Source organism: Mus caroli, chromosome 12 (genome assembly GCF_900094665.2).
Source record: "Mus caroli chromosome 12, CAROLI_EIJ_v1.1, whole genome shotgun sequence".
NCBI lineage: Eukaryota > Metazoa > Chordata > Mammalia > Rodentia > Muridae > Mus > Mus caroli.
Genome location: NC_034581.1, coordinates 76,669,764 through 76,692,448, shown reverse-complemented (window position 1 = coordinate 76,692,448; position 22,685 = coordinate 76,669,764). Strand labels below are relative to the sequence as shown.

At 43.9% G+C, this 22,685-nt stretch overlaps 1 protein-coding gene across 6 annotated transcripts in view; it reads right to left on the bottom strand.

The window, feature by feature from the left end:
* The window catches only part of Sipa1l1 (signal induced proliferation associated 1 like 1), a 273,590-nt gene that overhangs the window by 175,075 nt on the left and 75,830 nt on the right, over positions 1-22,685 (bottom strand). Inside the window, exon 4 of one of the 6 annotated variants that reach the window (XM_029484698.1) lies at positions 3,855-3,923. The exons of the other annotated variants lie outside the window; for them this stretch is intronic. The gene's annotated coding sequence lies outside the window, so the exon portion shown is untranslated. The remainder of the gene's footprint in view (positions 1-3,854; positions 3,924-22,685) is intronic. 6 annotated transcript variants of the gene reach the window in all.

Here is a 22,685-nt window from a genome sequence, read left to right as displayed (position 1 = left end):
AGACACTATAATAAAAGACAAGATTGTGGTCAAAATATGAGGGCCTATTGCACAGTGTTAAAGTGCTTGCCTAGCATGCGTGGAGCCCTGACTCTCTTTCTCCAGCATGGAGAGTTATTTTAAAACAAAAAAAACAAAAAACAAAAACACAATGAACAGCTAAATCAGGTTAGGGTTAGATAAGACTCTAAATTTGGCTCTTGTAAATAATATAAAACAGTTCATTATGCACTAACTGGTCAGAAGCCAGAGAAATAGCACAGTGGTTACAAGCACTCCAATCAGGTGGCTCACAGCCGTCTATAACTCTAATTCTAGAAGATCAAAGGACTAGCCTCGGCATAGACAGGCAGGCAGGCAGGCAGAGTGCGCTTGAGCACGCGCGCACGCACGCGCGAGCACACACACACACACCTACCTTAAAAATAAAGTAACTTCTTAAAAAAAAAATAGGCTACATGCCTGAGACTATAAATACCCATTTAGTCAAAAGTGGTGAACACTAAGCAAAACAAATGTCCTTCCTGAAAACAGACATTTAATTTAGTCGATAATGAATACAAATCTGTGCTTTAGGCACTATTTTCAGGGTTAAGTAAACAAATGTAATATAAGCCTGCTAATAGGACATAATTAGAACAGTGAATTTTATTACCTCAGCCTCCAACCAGGTTCTACTAATGCTGTTGTTTATCCCAGCAAAATGGAGAGCGGCCTGGGAACTGTCCCAGTTTCTCTGAGAGTTATCAACTGAAGCTAATGTTTCCTGAGAGAGAATTCTGCTTTGTTGGGTCCTTGAGCTACCCAATACCCTTGCCACACCGTCAGTGGGCAGCATGGGGAGTGCCAGCTCTGAGCTGTGGCTAGAGGATTCTCAGGAACCCACAGCGGTCAGCACTGTACTTACCTGTAAAGATGAGTTTCACCTTCAAGCCTGACAGACACAGCATGGGAGCCACCCTGTTCTGTTCCTGTCTTGTTTGTCTTCCAATACCTAACATAGGACCTTGGGCATCTTAACATGTGGAGCACCCCCTGCCCCCTAAAGCACCTTGGAACTAACTGATTGTCAGGATAATGGGGTATTTGCTATCTGTTCAAAGTCAGTAATTATGGAGGGCACTAAGAAGCCACAATTCAGAAGACTGACTGGAGAACACACATTCCCATATCACGCCTGTTGGCTCCTCTAACATTAGGGGAGAAAACGCACATACTAGAAAGCCCTGGTGCCCACACTGGAACTAAAACCTGAGCGTAGCATGGAGTAAACCCTGTGACAGAGCAAACGACTCTCAAGTTAGAGCAGGCTAAATAATGGAATCTCTTTGATTTTTCCATTTCAATAACCACTGCCGCTCTAGCAGGGTCTCACTGTGTAGCCCACTAAACCAAGGGCTGTGATTACAAGTGTGCAGCTCTTTACCCACAGTCATTTCAACTTCTTAAAATACAAGTTTCTTAGCTCCTCCCAGGTCAGCTAAGTAGAACACAAGGGCAAAAATAAGGCATCGCTACCTGATGGCACATATGCACACCAAGTTTTCAGTCTTGTTCCTAACTTCCTACCACGTGCTTCATTATAACAGAAAGCCCACTTACCAGAAGCTCACTCAATTTGCAATAGCAATACTGTTTTGTTAAGGGAGGCATGCCTTTAAAAAGGTTTTCAACAAAGCACTAGATACAGATTGTGACCGTACAGGGACCAAATTGTCAGAGTGCTTGAAATCCTCACTTACACAAGGTGTGAGCACCTTTTCCAGGACTGAGTATGTCAACCACAGCGCTTGTGATAAGTTCAGGTCAAGTCATCAGCAATAAAGCCCAAACCATCAAGTTTCCAAAATGAAACACGGCAGGATGTCTGTGGGCCAAAATGGTATCAGAAGAAAACAGAACATATTCAGGACAAGAAAATAGGCTTCCCAAGACACAAGATTAGTAGCCATGAATGAAAAAGATATCTTATTAAAAACTATGTCATCTAATGACTGTTACAGAGAGACAGACACCCACACACCACCACAGGCACACACATACACCGTACAAGGAGCCACTGGAAGAGACAGATGCTAAAACCTCAATCTCAAGAGAAGAAATAGACTGTGTATCTACAACATTTAAGCAACCCACAACTTGATGATGTACTCTGTGTTGCCCATTGTACACTGTGCTGGAGGGAAGACAGCACGGAAGAGGAAGGGATGCTGGCCCCTCTCGCCCGTGAGGAACTAAGGGCTGAAAGCTGGAGGGGACAGCAGACTGCCTAGACTACACGAGGAAGGCAGAAATGAAGCTTAGATGGATTCGGGGAGTCGGAGCTGTCTTTAAAGCAGTGTACTTTGCAGAGTGTCAGCCAGTCTCCACTGAGGAGAAACTTGATGGAGACAGCACTTCTGACATCCAGAGCGTCTTCTCAGCCACAGTGGAAGAAAGATATATTTTACTTTAAAAACTAGATTCATAACACATCTTACACATTCTGTCTTATCTAAAAATAACTCTTTCTACAATAATAGGCTAACACTGTAAGGATACAAAGTAACAGAATATGTCAAAGTTGCCCATAATTATTAAAGTCGCTCGGCCAGGATTCTTTAGCTGTGACTTTATATAATTACACATTTGGTGCTGTCTAGACATGCTATTGAGTTAAGATTCATAACACATACCACCCTAACCCAGTGCTGGCAGACCAGAATATAATACAGGGTTGCCCACTGTAGTATTTAGGACCTGAGACTGACAAAGCTGTGTTTTTAATATACAGATGTCAACAACTCATAACAATAAAATAGGGGGCAGGGGTTGCCAGCCTAGAACCACACATATGCTGCAGCAAGCACTGCACCTCTAAACTGCCTCCCCATTCTGATTCACATCTACTGCGAGTTCTTCATAACAACCCTGTCTGTGCTCCTACACCCTCACCTGCATCCTGGAGTCCCTGGCTGAGACAGCCTGACTTGCTGTTTTACAGATCAGTGTAAGAATCTAACTGTCTCAGGGGACTGCTGGAAGCTGCTTAGACTGAACTGCCACTTAGAAAATGATACCACATGTAAAATAAAATAATTTCCTTTTTTCCCCTTAAGCAGTACAAAGAGAAAAGAAACACATAATTTCTAAGAAGCATCAACAATAAATGGAGGAGTTTTGATCAGAGCAGCTAGAATGTCAAGCCAATAGGTAATGATTGCTACAGACAGAAAATATTCATGACAAGCAAAAGTTATTTTAGAGTAAAACTGGAGTGGCATCCAACGGTTTTACAGAAGAGGAGAGGCATCATTAGTACTGGGTGGAAGGGGGTAGGGCAATTAAAAAAAAAACAAAAAACATTTGACCAAGGAAGGCATATTAAAGGCAAACAGATATGGGTTCAAATTCTGGCTCAGCAGCGTAGACGCTGTGTAAGCTGCGGAAAACATCTGCCTTATTACCTTCCAATCAATACCCAAAGGAGCCGCGCTTAGCAAAGCCCAAGCACACGTCAAGTGATGGATGATGGCCACTATGGTTATTACTGTCAGCATGGAACTTCTCAGTAAGGATCTGGAATTCTCAAAATCTATAGCATCCAAGAAGCAAATGCAGTAGCAACAATACCAACGGGGAGTTAAACAACATGGAAACCTAGAGACTCTAAGCTTTAAACAAGCACCAGCTCTTCCTGTTCTTCTTCAAGTTCCTCTCCTTCTCCAAGGAAGGAGAAAACAAGAACAGAAGCAACCCCATGGGATCACCAACCACTCACTCACTTGTTCAAATAAGGACACACAGGCCAACTCACAAAGATCAAACTAAGCAACTTCCAGGCCAAAGTCCAGAGGCACCGGAGCCCCGCCTACCTGGAAATCAACTTCTCCCAGTTTCACTATAGCATCTTTCTGGGAAGCCAGCAACCATCTGAAAAGTACCTGTACAGGACAGAAACACGGACTTAGCATCAGAGCTGAGAAGAGGAAAGTCTGTTTCTGTCTGCACAGGAACCAGGAAGGATCTAGCAAGTCCTCTGTGGGTCTTGTCAAATGTTACTGTGACAACAAGGATGATTCCTGTGAGAGCCTCCTGGACAACATGACGGAGGCACCCAACAGCATGAAGTCTCCACACAGGATTCTGAACCTTCACAGAAAAAGGCAGATAAAGGGGATCAGCCAGGGTGACACCAAGGAGAAGCCCAAATGCACTGTGCCCAGGCTCAATCTTCAACAAGGTACATTCAGGCCATTTTGTTACTGATCGGAAGTCTCTCCTGGAACTTCACTTTCCACTTTCCTGTGTGCTCTTTGGGTGATCTACATATGATTCACTCAGTAAATGCCTTTGCCTCAACCATCTTCCCCTTCTTCCTCATCTTCCTCCTTCTCTTTTTTTGATGACAGGGTTTGACAATGAAGTCCTGGCTGACTTAGAGCTCAATACACAGACCAGGCTGGCCTTGAACTTGATCTGCCGTGTTTGTCTCCCACGCGCTGTAATTAAAGGCATCTGCTACCATGTAAAGTGTTTTTTCATCTATGCATGGCAGCTCTAAGCCCACCTTCTCCAGGGGACAGTTCTGAATAGGCTAAAGTCTTCTCTGTTGAGATGAGTTCTTGGTAAAGTGTGGACAGAAATGCTCCTACAGGAAGTTGACTTGACTGGTAACACCTAGGAAAGCTTTTTATAAGGAGACCCACACACCAAGCCTATGGGCATCTACCACTTTCAGACTACAGGGGAATTGACCCCAAAGATCCCCACTTCCCATCCTGAATTGTCCCAAAGACCTCAAGCCCCATGCACACAGTCTCACTTTAGGGGAGTGACTACGCCCCCTCAGTTGTTCTACTTAAAGAACAATTCTGCTTCTGGAGATGCCTGCCTTCTTCCCTTTTATCTACACATCACTTCCATTTATCCCGTCTAATCCCGTCCTGTGGTATATTATTCACAGCCGTGTTGGGCCATTTATGTCTTGGATCTCCTTTAACATCTACGGCTTTGTGTCTAACTCAGCAAAGATAGTCCTCTAGGGCTCCAGGGTTCCAGATACTACTGCGCATGTCTGCTGTAGGGTAAATGATCTGAGACAATGCACACAGTGGAGCCACCAGAGCTATAGCCTTGAGACTGACTGACCAACAGATCTTAAAACTGAAGAGGGGAAATGGTGACTTCAGCTCCAGGGAGCTCAGAAGGGAGTCACAATGGAATTTTGCTCCAGGCTCCATAGTCTTTTTTACTTGTTCACAGAGAAAACAAGAGTCAGGCTCGCTTTGGAGCGGAGCTACCCTCCCTCACTGAACTAGAGAGCTAGAACCAGGGAAGGAATCTGTTTTCTGCTCCACCCTTACATACAGTCTTGCTTGGTTTACCACTGATCCTAAAATCAAACCCCCAGCAGTTCTGCCCCTCTGAAGTCAGCCGTAGGAAGGACACCTGCTGTTCTGGACCAGCCAGCACTCTCAGACTCCAGCAAACACCATGCGGAACATCCACCTCAGTCCTCAGCCTAAGACAGAAGCACTGCCTTTACACTGCCTTTCTTTAACAACTGAATTTAAAGGCAGGCTATTAAGAAAGGCCTTGGCTACTTTCCAACGGAAACAGAACTTCCTAAGGCAAAAACCTCTTCAATTTCTCCAAATCAAGTCTTTCAACCCATTTGGAACTGAAATCCCAACTCTGACAATCCATGGTGCACTTGTTCTGTGGGTCTGAGGGCTTCCAGGATCCATGCTACAGCAAGGCATTTTAAAGGAGCTGGTGCCTCAAAGCGCAACTAGCCCCAAGGCGTTGTGGCTCAGGCTTGACGGGGCAGCCCAGTAGGACAAGGACAGGAATCGCAGGTTAAGCAGCTGACTGGATTAGTCAGGTAGTAATCAGAGAGGGTGGCTGGTATCAGACCCCAAGCCTCAGAAGAAAGCTACATTCAGCAAAGACCCCTACAACCCAAGGCCTTAGGAAGTTCTGTTTCCATTGAAAAGTAGCCTGAGCTTCAGCCAGCAAAATGGCCACTTCCTACAGCCAGGTAGGTAGGTAGGCCATGCTGCCTAAAGAGTGAGTAGCAATGAGCACTGCACAAGCAGAGACTCTAACTAGACCTGTGTGATCATCACTCTAATCACTGTGATCACAAGTTCCCAGGGAAAGCCATACCTATGCTGAAGACTCTACAAGGCTGAACTGACTGGAGGGAGGTGTAGGTCCAGAACCAAACTACCTTGGTCTGTTCTGATGTTCTTACAACCATTCGCCTATCTTACAAGGCACCCCCGAGACTATCACATAAGACTCTTAGAAGATACTAACAGACTCCTCACAAGCTGAAAATGCCATTCATTACGCAGCAAGCATCCTATAAAGGCCTATAGCATAACTATTCCTGCCTGCTGGGACCGGCCCACCAGTGCATTTGAAAAAGTGACTGGATTTATGGCTTGGTTGTCCTATAGCTATATGAACTTTATAAATAAATGTTTTCACATGAGAACAGGTTGTTCAGGTTGACCCGAATCTACAACCTGACCACAGCCACTCAAATTTAGCATGAGAATAAACCCTCTTCCTTCCTTCGAGATGAGAGCTATGTTTTACACAGACATCACGTGTCAGCAGCTAGCTTAGCATGCACTTGGAACTTCATGTAAGGATTTCACGTGAGTCTCAACTACCCTTTGATACAGTACAAAGCTCCAGGAAGATACCCTGTCTTTAAGAGAAAGAGAAGAGTGTTCACTCAGTGGGTCAGGTGAAGGCCCCCACACCCCACACACTGAGACCTTAGTCCACAGAAACTAAGTGATGGTTCCTGCAGTGGCTGGTGCTGTGAGCACTGAAGGACAACAGTGAGAACAACAAAGGTCCAAGAGAAAGCAGGAAGGGAAGGAAGGCAGCTGACAGACAACACCAGGCATTAGACACTAAGTGTCCTCAGTCACTCCATCCAGAAGCAGAGAAGCTGCCTGCACATCAACTCCCTCACGGGTTCTACTTGCCACAACAAAGCACCTTAGTCATAGAACACACTATATGTCACTCATTGTCACTAGACAGACACCACAAGTCCAGGGGCAATGTGGACTTGCAATAACGAGCCCTAAGTCCAGTGACTATGAGATGGAAAAAGTAATTCTCTGCATGATACACTAACAAAGAAGCCAACAGTCCATGCTGCCTTAAGTCCCTCCCATAGCTGCTAGGAAAGAAGAGAAAGCACAGGCAAGGATTTGTAGTAACACTGGACGCCACACTGAGGCTGCCGTGATGGCAGAAGTCATCAGAACCATGAGCAAAGCACTTGCCACTCTTTTTAAATGTAGCCTAAACGCCTCTGAAAAGTCCAGGACGTCACCGCTCCACTCCCCAGGGTTCTCTGAAGGCAAGGCACAGATGCTGCAGCAGAACAGATACGGCTTTGGTCCAGTTCTGAGCATTTGAATGATGTGACCTGTAAGAATTCTTTCCTGTGACATCCTCTGACTGCACATCCAACACAACGTACAGAAGGTACGTTCCATGGCTGCCTTTACAGTTCCTAGCTACTGTTTAGTGTCATTAGATCGCAGACCACGAACTATCCTGTGAGATTATCTGAAGACATCTATCCTTCTCCTTCTGCAAGGTCTACTCGATTTGCTAAATGTCAGTGTACTCAAAGATGGTTTTGCAACGGACAGGAGGAATGGCAATCGGTTCTATCCCTAGTCAATCAATAGGGGATATGAAGAAGCCGAGGCCATCCCAGCAGTCTGACTCAATAACTCTTAGGTAATTACAAACATTTCTATTAAATGCACATGCAAAGGAAATAGAGAGAGTTTCCATCTATGACACATCAGACAAATTAGTCAAAGGTGCAGTATTACAAGGCAATTCAAAATAGTATTCCAAAAATTATTTAAATAGATGGAAAATATTCAAAGATGTAAATAAACACAAAAAGCAGAAGTACCATGAGATTCCTTCCAATTTTGCTATTATTAAAACACAAACATGCAGAGGAAAGCACAAAGTCAGAGAAATGCCAGCGACAGTGGTGTCCCTCTGTTCCTTCCCCTAGTTAGTTAAAGGCAGCTAGTAGGGGCAGGAGAAGTGCTCAGCAGTTAAGAGCACTGGCTGTTCTTCCAGAGGACCTGGGTTCCACAGGGCAGCTCACAACTGTCTGTAACTTCAATTCCAGGAGATCTGATTCCCCACTTTGGCCTCCTAGAACACAAGGCATGCCTAACACACACAGACATATGAGCAGGTGAAACACCTCTACACATAAAATATAAAATATAAACTAGCTTCTGTTACTTATCTCACCATGCACAAGAACAAATTCTTTTAAAACAAACAGGTACAAGAAAAGCTTATAAGAAAGCAGATCTTACAGCTGGCAGCTGTCTGTAAGATGTGTGTTGCATATTTTATTTGATGCAATTACTACAGTAACTGGGAGAGAATATGAATTTTCCAGCAACATTTCAAATAAGAATACCTGTCAATTAACTGTTAAGAAGAATAATTATTATAATAATAATAAACCTGTTGGAGCCGGGCATGGTGGTGCATGCCTTTAATCCCAGCACTAAGGAGGCAGAGGCAGGCAGATTTCTGAGTTNCAGAGGCAGGCAGATTTCTGAGTTCGAGGCCAGCCTGGTCTACAGAGTGAGTTCCAGGACAGCCAGGGCTACACAGAGAAACCCTGTCTCGAACCGCCCCCCCCCCCAAGAAAAGAAAAAAAAAAAAATTAAAAACAAGCAAACCTGTTGGAGGTCTTTATAACCAGAGTGTGAAAATCAGAGATGTTTAACACCACTAGCACCAAACACTGATAGCAAGTAGGCACATCTGAAAGAAAAAGAAAAGGAAAGGAAAGGAAAGAAAAAGAAAAAGAAAAAGAAAAAGAAAAAGAAAAAGAAAAAGAAAAAGAAAAGGAAAAAGAAAAAGAAAAAGAAAAAAAGTTTTTCAAGATAGGGTTTGTCTGTGTGGCCTGGGCTGTCCTAGAACTCACTCTGTAGAACAAGCTGGTGAGAATTCAGAGATGCTCCTCTGCCTCCCGAGTACTGGTGTCAAAGGTGTTGTGCCACCACTGCACATAGGCACTTTAACCATTAAACAACAGCAAAGAGATGCTTAAGTGGGTGAAGTGCCTGCTATGTGAGCATACACACCTGAGTTGGGATCCCCAGGACGAGCATAAAAAGCATGGAAGTGTGCACGTGGCACCCTAGTGCTAGAGTGGGAAAGCGGGTTTCCAGGAGCTCTCTGGCCTGCTGAGCAAGCTCACCAAGCAGATGGGTAGGATGAGATCCCAGCTCAGAAAAGGAAGGTAGAGGACAGTGACAAAAGACACTTACCTACTTCAACCTGCAACCTCCACACCTAGAGAAAGCACAGCAGGGCAGAGGATGGCAGCCAGTTAACCAGTTTGAGAGAACAGATCCAGTCTTTCCCAAATCAGACCAGAGCACAGAAACTGCAAGGCTAAGATCAAACTTCCGTTCACATTAAAATTCCCAAGGAACAAACAAGACTGAGTTTCACTCTAAGTAATCACTTATCTGACATCAGAGCCACTGAGCTTCCCTAACCTATGCAACAGACACTCAAGAGACACCTGTGTGTCCAAAGGGGGAGTTGTTGCTCCTAATCCTACACTAACCCTGGCCTCCGGCAACTAAGAATCTCTCTATAGTCAGGAATACAGGGAAGCCACAATGTTAACACAACAGAAGGTCTTTCATCCACTGATACTAATGTTAAAAGTACCCACTCGATTTAGAGTTTACTGATTAAATAAAAATGTTCCACTATGTCTCCTAGTGGAAGGGTGTCCCTGAGCCTGGCTTGCAGGTGCACAACATCAGTGCTCTTGCCCAAAACTAAAGCAAAGGAGAGGACAGACTTGTTCTCAGAATCACATTAAGAGCACAAACTATTTACAAAAAAACAAATGGCATCCAAGATTCGGGTGAGGAGGGAGAGCAAAAGAAATATAACCTGGGAACCAAGACTGGGAGCCAGTCCCAGGCTCTGGGAACTCTAGCAGACACCCATCTCCTGTCTCAGGGCTAATCAGAAGGTAATGCTTTGTGCTTCTTCCTTCTAATGATGCTCAGATTTCTAAATGCCCTACAGTCCTGAGGACAGGACTGAATGTCACACTGACTTTCTCAGGATGAATGCTAATTTAATGAGAATCTTATCCTGGCCCCACTGAAGTAAATGAAGTTGTCCTTGTGCCCACAGAGAGCTGAGAAGAACAGTAGCTCTGCTCTATAAAGACTCTGGAACCTAACAGTCGGCAGGGGGTATCATTTTCAGGAACATGAGCCACCAGCTAATGCACTGAGCAGACAGGAACTAGCACCAGAGCTTCCTCCAGCACTGCACCCAACCCTGGGCATATACCAGACTGTCTGGTCCGGTAAGGTCTTGCCTTACATTATCAACTGGCTTCTTCACACTGGCTAGTAAACTAAAATGTACAAAAGTAGAACTGGGAACAAGCCAGACAGCTCAGCAGGTAAGGACACTTGCCACCAAGTGTAGCAGCCTGAGTTTGATCCCTGAAACCTACATGGTGGAAAAAGAGGAACAACTCCTATCCTCTGTCCTCCAAGCACATGCCCATGGCACATGCATGCATGCATGCATACATACATACATACATACATACATGGAATAAAAGCTTTTAAGCAATGTTGTTTAAATAAATTTTAAAATAGCAAAACAAACTGCAAAGTGCTATATACCTTGAGAGACACACAACACAGGAGTGTCTTCATGGTCTAAAAACAGAATCTGGGGAGTTTAATTCAAGAACTCTAAGCAAAAATTTTATGTCCACATTCTATTAGAACCTGCCCCAGCTTAAGCAACACTAAGAGGGACCAGGTCCTCCAGTAACCACCAGTGAACAACACACTTTGCTTATCTGCAATGGTTCCAAAGTCACAGAAATGCAGGCTATGTGAGGGCCAGAAAACCTTTAGAGACCACTTTCAAATGTTCCCATTTGTCGGTCAAGGAAAAAATAGAAAACCTTAATATTTATACAAAACGTATCTATTTATTAAAATTCTTTACTAAATGTTAACAAAATAATACTGTTTTATAATAAATGACTGGAATTAGACAAATTCCAAGCTGCCAGGGAAGAAATCTCACTGCTGCTCAATGCTTTAGCAAACCTCTTAGGATTTCCTCTTAGGATTTCCATCTATCCTCTGGGCTTTGAGTCAAGTAACTAAAATCTTGGCTTAGAAGGAAGTATGTTAATTTGGGATCTTGACCCTTTTAAAAGCTAAAGAAGAGAATGTTATACTACGTGCTTTGCATTTTTTAGGTCAGTCTATGAGATGTGATTGTTTTCAGTTACTTCATTCTATTTGGTTGTTTGGTCTAAAGGAACTGAAGAGCACCTATAGACTGCCTCTGACACAGAAATGATGAATCTGACTGACCAAGGCATTTTAAGGTCTTCAAGACTGACTCAAGCCTGAAAGGCAGTTTACCAGTTCTTCCATCCTTGACAACAGCTACTCCTGGGAGACAGGAATGATGTCCTGGGACTCACCCAGCATCTATCTACCCAGAGAGCACTTGCTTGGTCCTCCCTGTGTCTCAGGTACTAGAGATTCACTTAGCAGGAAGTGATGAGCAGGATGGACTGGAATCTGCGTGCACGAGTTGGTCTCCGTCTCTGCCCTCCTCTGTATCACTTACTGGACTCAACTAGACAATATGCTTCAAAACCAGTGCTAACCAACAAACTTTCTCCTCACCTCGGTGCTAAGACATTTACTTTTTTAATTTCCTTGGTAAAGCAGTATAAACTCTGCTTAAAGCAAGCAGAAAGCTGTATTTTTATAAATATAATACATGGGTAAAGGTTCAACTAGGGCCCTTAGGAATTTTCTGGGCAATAATACATGACAGAGGTCACCAGGAAAGCTGGCTCTTTTCTGGAACTAAGAAGGCAACAGAAGGTTGCACCTAAACTGCCTGATGGTCGGTCACATGGCTCATGAGGAAGTCTCACTTTGTAGACTTCAGATCTCAGACTCACAAATAAACACCACACAGACCTGTGTATGCAAATCAAGATTCCAACAGATTCCCAACAATCTTGTGTTTCTACTTGTCCTGAACCTTGATCACCACACTAACAGGATTGCAATCAGAACTCTAGTCCACAAAACAATCATTTCCCATGGGTAAATCTGAGCTTTGTTTTGGTTTTTGTTTTCATTTATACTGAATCTTTAACTCCTTCTTAGCCCAGGCTGGCTTCAAACTCTCAGAGCGCTGCCTGCCTCTGCCTCCTGTGTAAACTCTGAGATTAAAGATGTGCTCATCCACTGCCGGGCTGCAATCACTTACCATTTCCAGTGTGTTTCTTTTTTCTAACCTCGACATGGAGACCAAATTGGGACTTGAACTCACAAAGATTCTCCTGCCTCTACCTCCCATGAACTGGGTTTAAAAACTGCACTACCACCCACACCTGGCACGAATTTTAACTTTGGCTAGGTCTTTTTAAGATTTTTAAAACAAAAAGATATCTTATCAGTCTCAAACACAGCAAAAGTTTCTCAACATCTACAGAAAGAGGATCCAAATTCTTCAGTAGGGCTCGGCTCCAGCTGAACTTTTCAGCTATTTCCCCTGCCCTTCACACGCCCTTCCCTGCAGACATGCTGAACCCACAGTAGTCCTGTCCTCCCTCACTTAGGCCCTGTTCACAAAGTCCCCCATAACACTACCCTATAATTCCAAAGTTCATCTCTCCTGCTGTGCCTAATTCAAGGGCCACCTCTCTAGGCATTTCTTAGTGTCTCTGCTGAGTCACCACAGGGTAGGCCTCACATACTGAAATAGCATGAGACCAACTTGAGAGACCAACACCATACACAGCTCTACTCTACCATAATAGTTACGCCTGAACAACACAGGACAATATAATTAACTATATAAGACCTGGGGCTCCAGGCAACATTTAATGCCATGAGCTCAAAAACTCTCAATGTTAACAAAAAGCTAGCCTTGCTTGGATGGCATGAGCTGGCTGAAGCAGATTGATTCATCAGGGACCTCAGTCTTTTACCTGTGAAGAGCATCCTCTATTTCATAGCAAGAGAACAAATGCGGGCAAAGACACACCTCTGTTACCCATAGTGCCATGGCTATTAACTGATTGTGAAAAGATAGAAGTCAAAATGACCTTGGGCTACCTTAGTCCACTGACAGTAGTCCACTGCCTGCCCCTGTATCTGACCTAACATTCTTCAGACTATTAGGTAAACCCCTTTGGAATGCAATAACAGACCCCTAGCTTCCATCAACCTAAGAATGTCATTAGATAGCATCTGAGACTTGGAGCGCCCGGGCCCGCCTGCCTGCCTGCTACTTCCACCCACATAAATGAAAAGGGCCTTTCGGGCTAGTTCTTTGTTCTCTTACTACAAACACTGCGTTCAACTATTACCACATAGGGACACAGTGTCTGGGGTGACCTGAATCTGTGTCCCCAGGCCGCAGCCATTCATATTTGGCCCAGAATAAACGGTCTCCCTCCCTCTGGAGTAAAAGTTGTGTTTTTACACTAAAGAAGCCGCTGACGCATAGCACGGAGGGCTAATGAACACACTTCAGACCTCCCTGCTCACAGCTCTTCTCTCTGATGCAAGTCTCAGGGACCAAAGTCCTTCTCTATGGTAACCCCTCCTTGGAGGTCACCCTGCACAGCCCAGGTAGACATTCTGTAAGGTTCCCTGGCAAATAAAAGCCAGAGAAGTTAAAAAGTTCTGAGGCTAAGAAACAAGGGTCAACACTTGGTAAAGTGTCGCTTATTTAGAAGATTCCATTCAAATACTAATGACTTATCTGCAAAAGCCTATGAACAAACAGACTACTATACCCCCCATGGCTATCAGCTCCTCTATTTGGCTTCTAGAATATCCCTTGTGAAGGTCACTTGGCCTTGCAGTTACTACCACTTCATTTGTCTTAGTTTGAGTTTTACTGCTGTGAACAGACACCATGACCAAGGCAACTCTTGTAAGGACAACATTTACTTGGGGCTGGCTTACAGGTTCAGAGGTTCAGTCCATTATCATCAAGGCAGAGCTCAGCAGCATCCAGGCAGGCATGGTGTAGGAGGAGCTGAGAGTTCTACATCCTCATTCAAGGGAAGGCAGGAGCAGAATGTTTTCAGGCAGCCAGGAGGGTCTCAAAGTCCACCCCCACAGTGACACACTTCCTTCAACAAGGCCACACCTATTCCAACAGGGCCACACCTCCTAAAAGTGCCAAGTCCTGGGCCAAGCATATTCAAACCACATCATTAAAGCATCTCTATCACCATTTACAATCTATTTCCCTTTAATTTTTTTCATGATCTTACACAGGCTACAAGAGCAGAGGCTCTAAGCAGGCCAGACCTGTGTGTGATTGCCCTTTCTTTCCAACCCATCCTCAGACTCCCTTCCAGAGAACTGGAATTATCCTCATCTCACGGTCCCTCAGAATCATGTGGGTCCCTCTGTTAAGTGACTGTCACTACTAAGGCCATACATGATTAAGGTTTGAACAGACCTAGATAGATATTCACATTCCACCTGTTATTCAATGTCGGGTCAAAGTAAGGGGTTGGGGGTGGGGGCTTACCAAACATTTTCATTAGTAGTAAACACAAAAATCAGAAATGACAGAACAGAGACCTGAAACTGGAAATGGACATGGCTCTTTTTGTCCCATCAAGTGCTGTAACTAACACCCAGCGTCATTCATATTCTCTCCTAAAGGGAAAATCAGTGTTTTACATTTATTTTTCGTGACTTGTCATAAAAATAACTTAGCTTATATTACATCAGTGAAATTACTCATCAGTTTAATTAAATAAATAAAAGTTGGTAACTTTTTTCAAGACAGTGTTTGTTTCTCTATGTAGTAGTCATGGCTATCCTAGAACTCTCTTTGTAGACCAGGCTAGCCTCAAACTCAGAGATCCAAATGCCTCTGCCTCACAAGTGCTGGGATTAAAGATGTGTATCACCACACTCAGCTCTCTATAAAATACATTTTAACTTCATTATTGTCCAATGAGTACTAACTCACTAAAATGTCCATTTTCTACCAATAGTTCAGAAATCCAGAATAAAAAAATGAATGCCCCACCTGTCTTTGTGTAGAGTGTTAGTGAAGACAGAGAAGTCATGACCCTGAAATTAACCCCGGGGTACCCTCCACCTGTGTGCAGCACATTCCTGGACAGTGTAGACAGGGGCTGTGTGACTTCAGCAAAGCCTCAGAAGCCAATTGCTGAACCCCTGTACCCCTCCTCCTAGAAGTCTTCCTGGTGAGGACTTCAGGACTCCAGGAGAGTTTGCCCCCAATCAAATCCAAGAGCAGCAAGTAGGAAAGCTAGAAGAGGAAGAAGAAAAAAAAAAAAAAAAAAAACTGGCTCCCTGAAGATTTTCGGGTCAGCTCCAAGAATTTTCCTTCTCCCTCTGCCAGGAGCACCCATCAATTCCCATAGCAACCAGCCCACGGCTTTGCAACTTGTCCAAGAGGGAGGTGAGCAGCAGCAGCAGCAGCACACAAGAGTAAGGTCGGAAACCAGGCAGCAGTCTCAGCTAGGTGCTTGCCCGCTCCAACAGTGCCTCTCTGCATCCCAGTTCACACTACCAGACTGCTTTCCTCTGATCCCTCAGCCAGATGCTGAGACAAAATACACAGAAAACAAGGTTCTGCTTTCCAGTATGATGCTTAGACCAGTCTGTATGGCACTAAGGCAGGCATGTCTCCTTGCTCACTCAATACTCGGTTTGGGAGCCTCTAGAACTGATATTAAGACTGAGATGGCCTAGGAGTGATCATCCAGGAACCTCAGAAGTGATGAACATTTGCTCACGTGGCTGGAGACAGGTGGAGCCTTGTGAAGAGCAAGTCTCAAGATGAGAAGAACTGCAGGGGACCAGCAGCATGTGCGTCCCCAACATGCTTCCTGGAGAACGCTACAATGAGGAGCACATGTCATTATGACGACTTCTAATAAGAGTAGAGGGTGTTATCAGACATAGGGGATATGGTAGTGATCATTACGAGCTGTGGGCTGGGGTGCATGGTCAGTGATTTAGTCTGTACCTCCTATGCCAGAGTCCAGGTTCCACCTCAGTACCACAAAAACAAAAGAATACAGAAGAGCTGAGAAGAAAAAAAAAAAGACTAATGAATGCAACATACTTATCTAAAGAATCACTGTGTTGAGATTTTTCCTTCTCCCACACACACAAAAAAAAAAAAACAAAAATCAAACTAAAAGTTCCCAGCATTGGCTATAAAGTAATTCTGCAAAGTTTTACATCTTCTTCCGAAAGCTAACAGGCAAGGAGACCAAGAGCATGATGGGAGCTGGTGGCACTTCTCACTGCCCACAGGGTCAGTGTAAGCTACAGCAGACTCAAGCAACTCAAGCTTCACAACTCAAGTTCCAGCCCACACTCCTGCCCACTTCACATTGCAACCAGTATATTCTCGTGACTTTCCACTGAAGACCCCAGAGCACTGTGGTGGGAAAAGTCCAACTTTTACCTAAGACACTAGACCCTAAAAGAGTATTTCAATTACCGAAAGAACAGAAATGGAACCCAATACATGAAGAAAGAACTATCTCTACGTGATCAGTAATAAATCTTCTTAAACTAAACTTTTTTTAAAAAACAGAGAAGATGGGAAACATCTAATGTATAAAAACCAGTTACCCAGGAGATCAAAGCTTCTAAAAGAAATCTAGATTCCCATGTAAATGTGCTACAATTCTAGTAAGACTAAGAAGATATTCTTACAGAATGCTCAAAAGCGAACTCTCCAGCTCCTGTGGGAATAGTGAAGAATAACCGGGCTGATTATGGAAAAGATGATTAATGAGAAGGGCTAGCCTAGCCTCACCGCCTGCCGGCTAGTCAAAGTGTGGACAACCTGTAATAGCTAAGAAGTAAAACTGCCTCCTGAGCCAATGGACACACCAAAACGCCAAAGACACGGGAGGGAATTTCATGTAAGATAAAATGTGACCTTTACAATAAATCAGCGTAGAGAGAGATAATGTCTCAACAATAGTGATGGCAGAGCCAGATAATCAGGGGAAGAACAAAGGGAGGGCTGCTCAGCCAAATAAAACACAGTAACAAGAACGCTTACACAGCACAGAAACCACCAGAGTCTTCAAAGAAAGCAAGACACATTTTTCATAATTTTAGAGAGCCCACGTGTCTTCTAATAGGACATAAAAATCTAATGAACTTGAAAAATGCACAGATGGCAAAAGTTACCATAAATGGAAAATATAAACGGTGTAGGAAGGTGAAAAGCACTTTGTATTTAAGAGATGAACAGGCACAGGACAAGAGTCAGTCTACACACTGGGAAGTTCCCATTAAGCACTTGAAAGTGTGTTCATGTGTGGCGTGAGAAACAGACAGAAAATTAGCAGTGAGAGTTCACTTTTCACTTGTGAAATTGACAAAGTTCACAAAAAGCAAAGCTAAGCCAACCTGAACATGGCAGAGTGTAGCTATAGTGCCAGGCAGGAGGACTAGGAATTCACAGTCTGAGGCACTCTCTGCTATACCTCAGGTTCAAGACCAGCCTAGACTATGAGAGATCTTAAAGAATAAGCATTATGTATGTAAAGTAGAACAGTAAGGCTGCACATATCATTAGACCCAGCTATTGGGAAGCTGAGCTGAGGTAATGTAAGCCTGGGTACACATGGAAACTTCATCCAAGCTAAATCGTGTTCTATTGACAAGAGAGAAGAAAGCAGAATCTATTGCTGAGAAGATACATTTGTGTAATTTATTTGGGGGAGGTGAGGTGTTAATACTTGAAACAGGCTCTAACAATAATAGTCTTTAAACCAGAAATCCCTCTAGATAAATTGTATACTTTTAAGTCAAGGTTAGCCACTGAGTATTTTCTATTGCTATAACAAAATGCCTGAGCATAGGTATGTACAAAGAATGATGTTTTGACACTGAAAGTCCTAGACTCGGTGGCCCATCACTTTGCCCTATGGTTAAGGTAAGAGACTTTTGGCAACTTCACAACATAGTAGCTTCTGTGAGGGCATCATGGTGGACACACACTCAAGACAAAAATAAAATGAGATTCAGGGACCAGTTTCACTCGTATAATTCCTGGCACTTGTGAGAATGAACTCCCTCAGAAGACCTGCCCTAATCCCTTCCGAGGGTAAAGCTGTGGTGAACTGAGGACTTCACTATGCCCCACCCTTTCTGTGTGTTTCAGCACCTTAGCATGACACACAGGAAGCCAAGCTTCTAGTACACTGCCCCTTGGCAGGCAGACACTCAAAACCCATCGGTATCTTAGCAGCTACTGTGGCACTCTCAATGCCTAAAGTCTGTCACTGAGACACTAAACGATAAGGAAAAATCTGCAGCTAGAGTGGATTCAGTGTGCTATGCTTCCATAAGAGCTACAATACATACATAAATATAAATGTCATATGGTAGCTGAGTAAATCCTGGAAAAAAAGAATGTTGTCAGAAAAAAGTACTAAAACCCAGGTACATCTACATAGCTCTGCTTCCCTAAATATCTGTGGCTTACATCCTCTTACACATGCTAATGAGAAACATCAAAGTCTAAGATACTTGGTCAATTTTCAAATCCTCCCCTCACTGCCTCTAAAGATGCACCTGCATCACTTTCTAGATTCCAAATCCTTCAAGAAAAAGGGGGTGGAGTGGCACTATGCAAAGCTCCGCTCTGGATGCAGAGAGAAAGCTGCCTGCGTAGTTAACAATGAAAGCCAAGTTCAATTCGAGTGTTTATGCTGTTCTGTGTCTTAGTTATTTGTCTATTGCTGTGATAAAACACCCCAACCTGGGCAACTTTAGAAGGGTTTGCTTGGGGCTAGCAGTGCCAGGCAGGTAAGCGTCCACCAAAATTACAGCAGAGAAGCTTAGCTGCAGGCTTGCCTGGTGACTAGAGCTGGAAGCTGCGAGCTGACGGCTCACATCTTGAACCACAAACAGAAAGCAGAGAAAGCAAACCCCAACTAGCAAGAGCCTTAAACTCTTAAAGGTCACCCCTAGTTGTAGAAGCTCAAAGGACCCTGTGCTCACCGAGAAGCACTAGGAAAACAGGGATGCTAAACACCCAGACTTGTCCCTTCAAAGGGGGGAACAGATCATCTTATTTCCCACCCAGAAGCCTGGGGAAAGATGCTTAACAGCCTGGTGACCTTTGCACTTTGGCATCACTGGATCCTCCCCTTATAGCATGAGCTTGTCAATATACGGAACCTCTCTTTATGGAAGATGTCACACATCAACCTACACCCCATCTGCATGAAAATTTTCTCATGTGCTTTATAAAGAGTTCCAATAGAGCCATGTCTTTAAGCTTTACTGTGCACAGAGATGAGTCTTAATTTATTTATTTAGCTTATTTAACACGACCCTCAGTGCTAACTACTGGCTTGCAAGGTGATTCACGAGAAACAGACAAGGATGTAGAAATTAATAATACACTACAGGCAGAACACAAATATAATAAATCTTTTCATTCAAACTTTCCCATATAATACACACAACATTGGGCAGCTCGCAAAAATGGCTTTGTTCTAAGGGCTTTCCCTAAATATTTGACATTCTTTTAAATGACACAAATCCTATGTAAACAGGGTGACTATAGGCAAAGGCTCATGTTGTGGTGGTCTGAGTGAGAACGGCCTCCACAGGCTCATATATTTGAATGTTTAGTCATCAGAAAGTGGCTTTTTTTGAGAAGGATTAGAAGGTGTGGCTTTGTTGGAGTAGGTGTGCCTTGTTAACGGAAGTGTTTCATTGAAGGCAGGCTTTCAAGTTTCAAAAAGCACACACACACATGCACACACACACACACACACACATCTCTCTGCCTTCAGATCAGGATGTAGTTCTCAATTACTTCTCCAGCACTATGCCTGCCATGCCTGCTGCCACATCCCGTTCCTTAATGGTAATGGATTAATAAGCCTCTGAAGTTGTAAGCAAGCTGGAATAGCAATTCTGTACCAAGAGTGGCAAATGAAAACTGACCATTTCAAGCGTCAGAGCTTCTAAATGTGACACTCATCAAATATTACACTGATGTGTTAAATGCATTCTCTTCTAAGAATTGCCTTGGTCATGGTCTCTTCACTGCAAAGGAATGGTAACTAAGACAAGATTTTCACAGTGAATGACATAACTCAACTAATCAAGACCCAAAGGAATATCTACCTGCAAAGGTGAAACTTACGAATGCCTTCTTAAGGAAATGAGTATGTTCAGAGGACAGAGGGGTACCTCTCAGGTAACTACAGGTGAAGAGATGGCCTATGCCAAAGCTTCCACAACACTTCAAAAATAGCTACAGAGAGGACTACAGAGAGGATTATGCACTCCCAGGGCCAGCATAGGGAGAGCGCTGTGAGCAGTGCTGCATCTTCTGTGGGCTCCCTCCCGAATGTCTGCCCCCACTTGCTATCTTTGTTTTGTTTTCCCCATGGCGCAGCATGTGCTGCTCTGACTGTTCTAAGACTGTTTGCACTGAACAGTTCCTCCGGCCCTGACCACCTCACAGCCTGCCATCCCTGAGACATGGCTCTGTATACCTAAGGTTCTCATTGCCTTGCACGGCTCCTGGGTCCCATGTGACATCTGAATGAAGTGCAGCTCAGAACTTTGCTAAGAGCTCCAACTAGAGGGTTTGAGGAACTTGGGAACAGACGGGATAACAGTCGTGGAGCCGGAAGTGACAAAGGAAAACCGACCATCTCAAAACATCAGAGGTTTTGAACGTAATTCATCATGTATTGCATGTTTATTCTCTTAAGCAATTAAAAAGAAAAAAAGAAGTCTTTCCTGTCGTGATAAACAATCATTCAAAAGAAAGAGATTTCATACAATGCTTTACTTTAAGACCAAGAGTCCTTCAAGGGAAACTTAACTCTCATTTAATCCTGTGTGGCCCTGCCTGTGGTATAGATAATGAGGCCGACGCTGGGTGCACAGCACATTCCTCAGGCCTTAGAACAGATCAGTCTGACCAGGAAGAGCCTTCCGAAGCTCAGATGCACTAGGAAACACCACCGGCCTGTGCCCAGCCCAGCCTCCCAGGCAGGCAATGGTGAGAGTAGTGAGCATGCTCTGTAGCACCTTCCGGTTCCTCCAAAGTCACATCCACAGCAAAGCATGATACAACAGAATTAATGCTAAGGTAAAGCCAAAGACAAATGCTGGTTGAACTAGATTTATATTAATATGAGCAGATCTCCAAAACATCAATAAAAAAACATACAGATAGTAGATATAATCTCAATTATATTGGGCTTTTGAAGTAAAGGAACCCAATGCTTTTAATTATAAATGAAAATTAAAAAGCCACGTCAACATATTGGTATCTGGAGAACAAGTAGGCCAGCTGGACTGAGAGGTGTGTGTAAGCTAGGACTTACCCACACACACAGACACATGGACTGTGTCTATTTAAACTTCTTTTAGTATCTCCTAGGAACTTTGCAGGGTAAACTATTTCAAGATTAAAGAATCGGTGAAATAAAGATAACATGTCTACGTAAACTGAAAGCAAACCCAGACTTCTGAAAGATGAAGAGGAGTAAGCACGGAGAGTCCGTTCCTACCCAGGACCACACTAACAGAATCTGTGTGACACATCTGGAGCGCTGGTGTCACCCGCCAGGAAAAGGCTCAGGCAGTACACTGTGGTTTGTTTTGGTCAGTATAACTTCATGCCATACCTTCTCATGACCTCAGCCAGGCTGTCCAGGCAGCACACCTTTGTTCCTAGCTAGGCCAAACATCATGGGGGCAGGAAGACCGAGAGGAATATTTGGCGGTCATGAATTAGATTCCCTCATTGTGAGATCCAGTCCAAGCTGTTACCAACAGTAAAGCAAAAATTCCAGAACAGTTACCAAACAGCTTAGGGCCACTCTCTCTTCCCAGCCATAAAACCGCAGTTATGTAGGAATCTTACAGCCCTTTAGTCAGCCTGCATGGCTTCTGGCTTAGCCTTATCAGATTTAATCCACCCAAAGTATCTCCAGAGAGCTGGTAAGTGCACCCGTGCAAAAGTGCACGTATGCGCACATTCACACCCAAACCCCTTATCAAAAGGGAGAAAGAAGGAAACACATTATCTTAGCAACCTGTTGAGATGTAACCTTCGAGTCAACAGGAATTCAGAGCTAATGAGGTAGTTAACTGCTTGCTCTCCTCTAGAGAAGCCCATAGACATACTTGGGTAGGTCTCATTCTTCAACTAAGGCTATGCGTAACTTTCTTCTAAAAGCCTCTCTCTCTTATAAACCCCATGCTTAAATTTATATTAAAATATGCTTAATAAAATCTCCAACTTGATTTCACTGAACTGGCCAATCCCGAAATTCTTTTCAGCTTCAAAGTCACCAATCCTGGTCTGGCCTGAGTTGAGGCACTAAACGTCTACAGGAAGTCTTAGGCTAGTGATGGTGGCAGAGTGGGGGCTTTCACAGAGTGGTGTCTGTGTTGGGACATGCGCCCATCACAGAGGCACAGCCATAGGCCACTGCTGTGGTGCCTTTCACCATAATTCTCAGCCTTTCTTCTCACAGCTGAAGTGACTGGAAGACTTTAAAAGGCCTG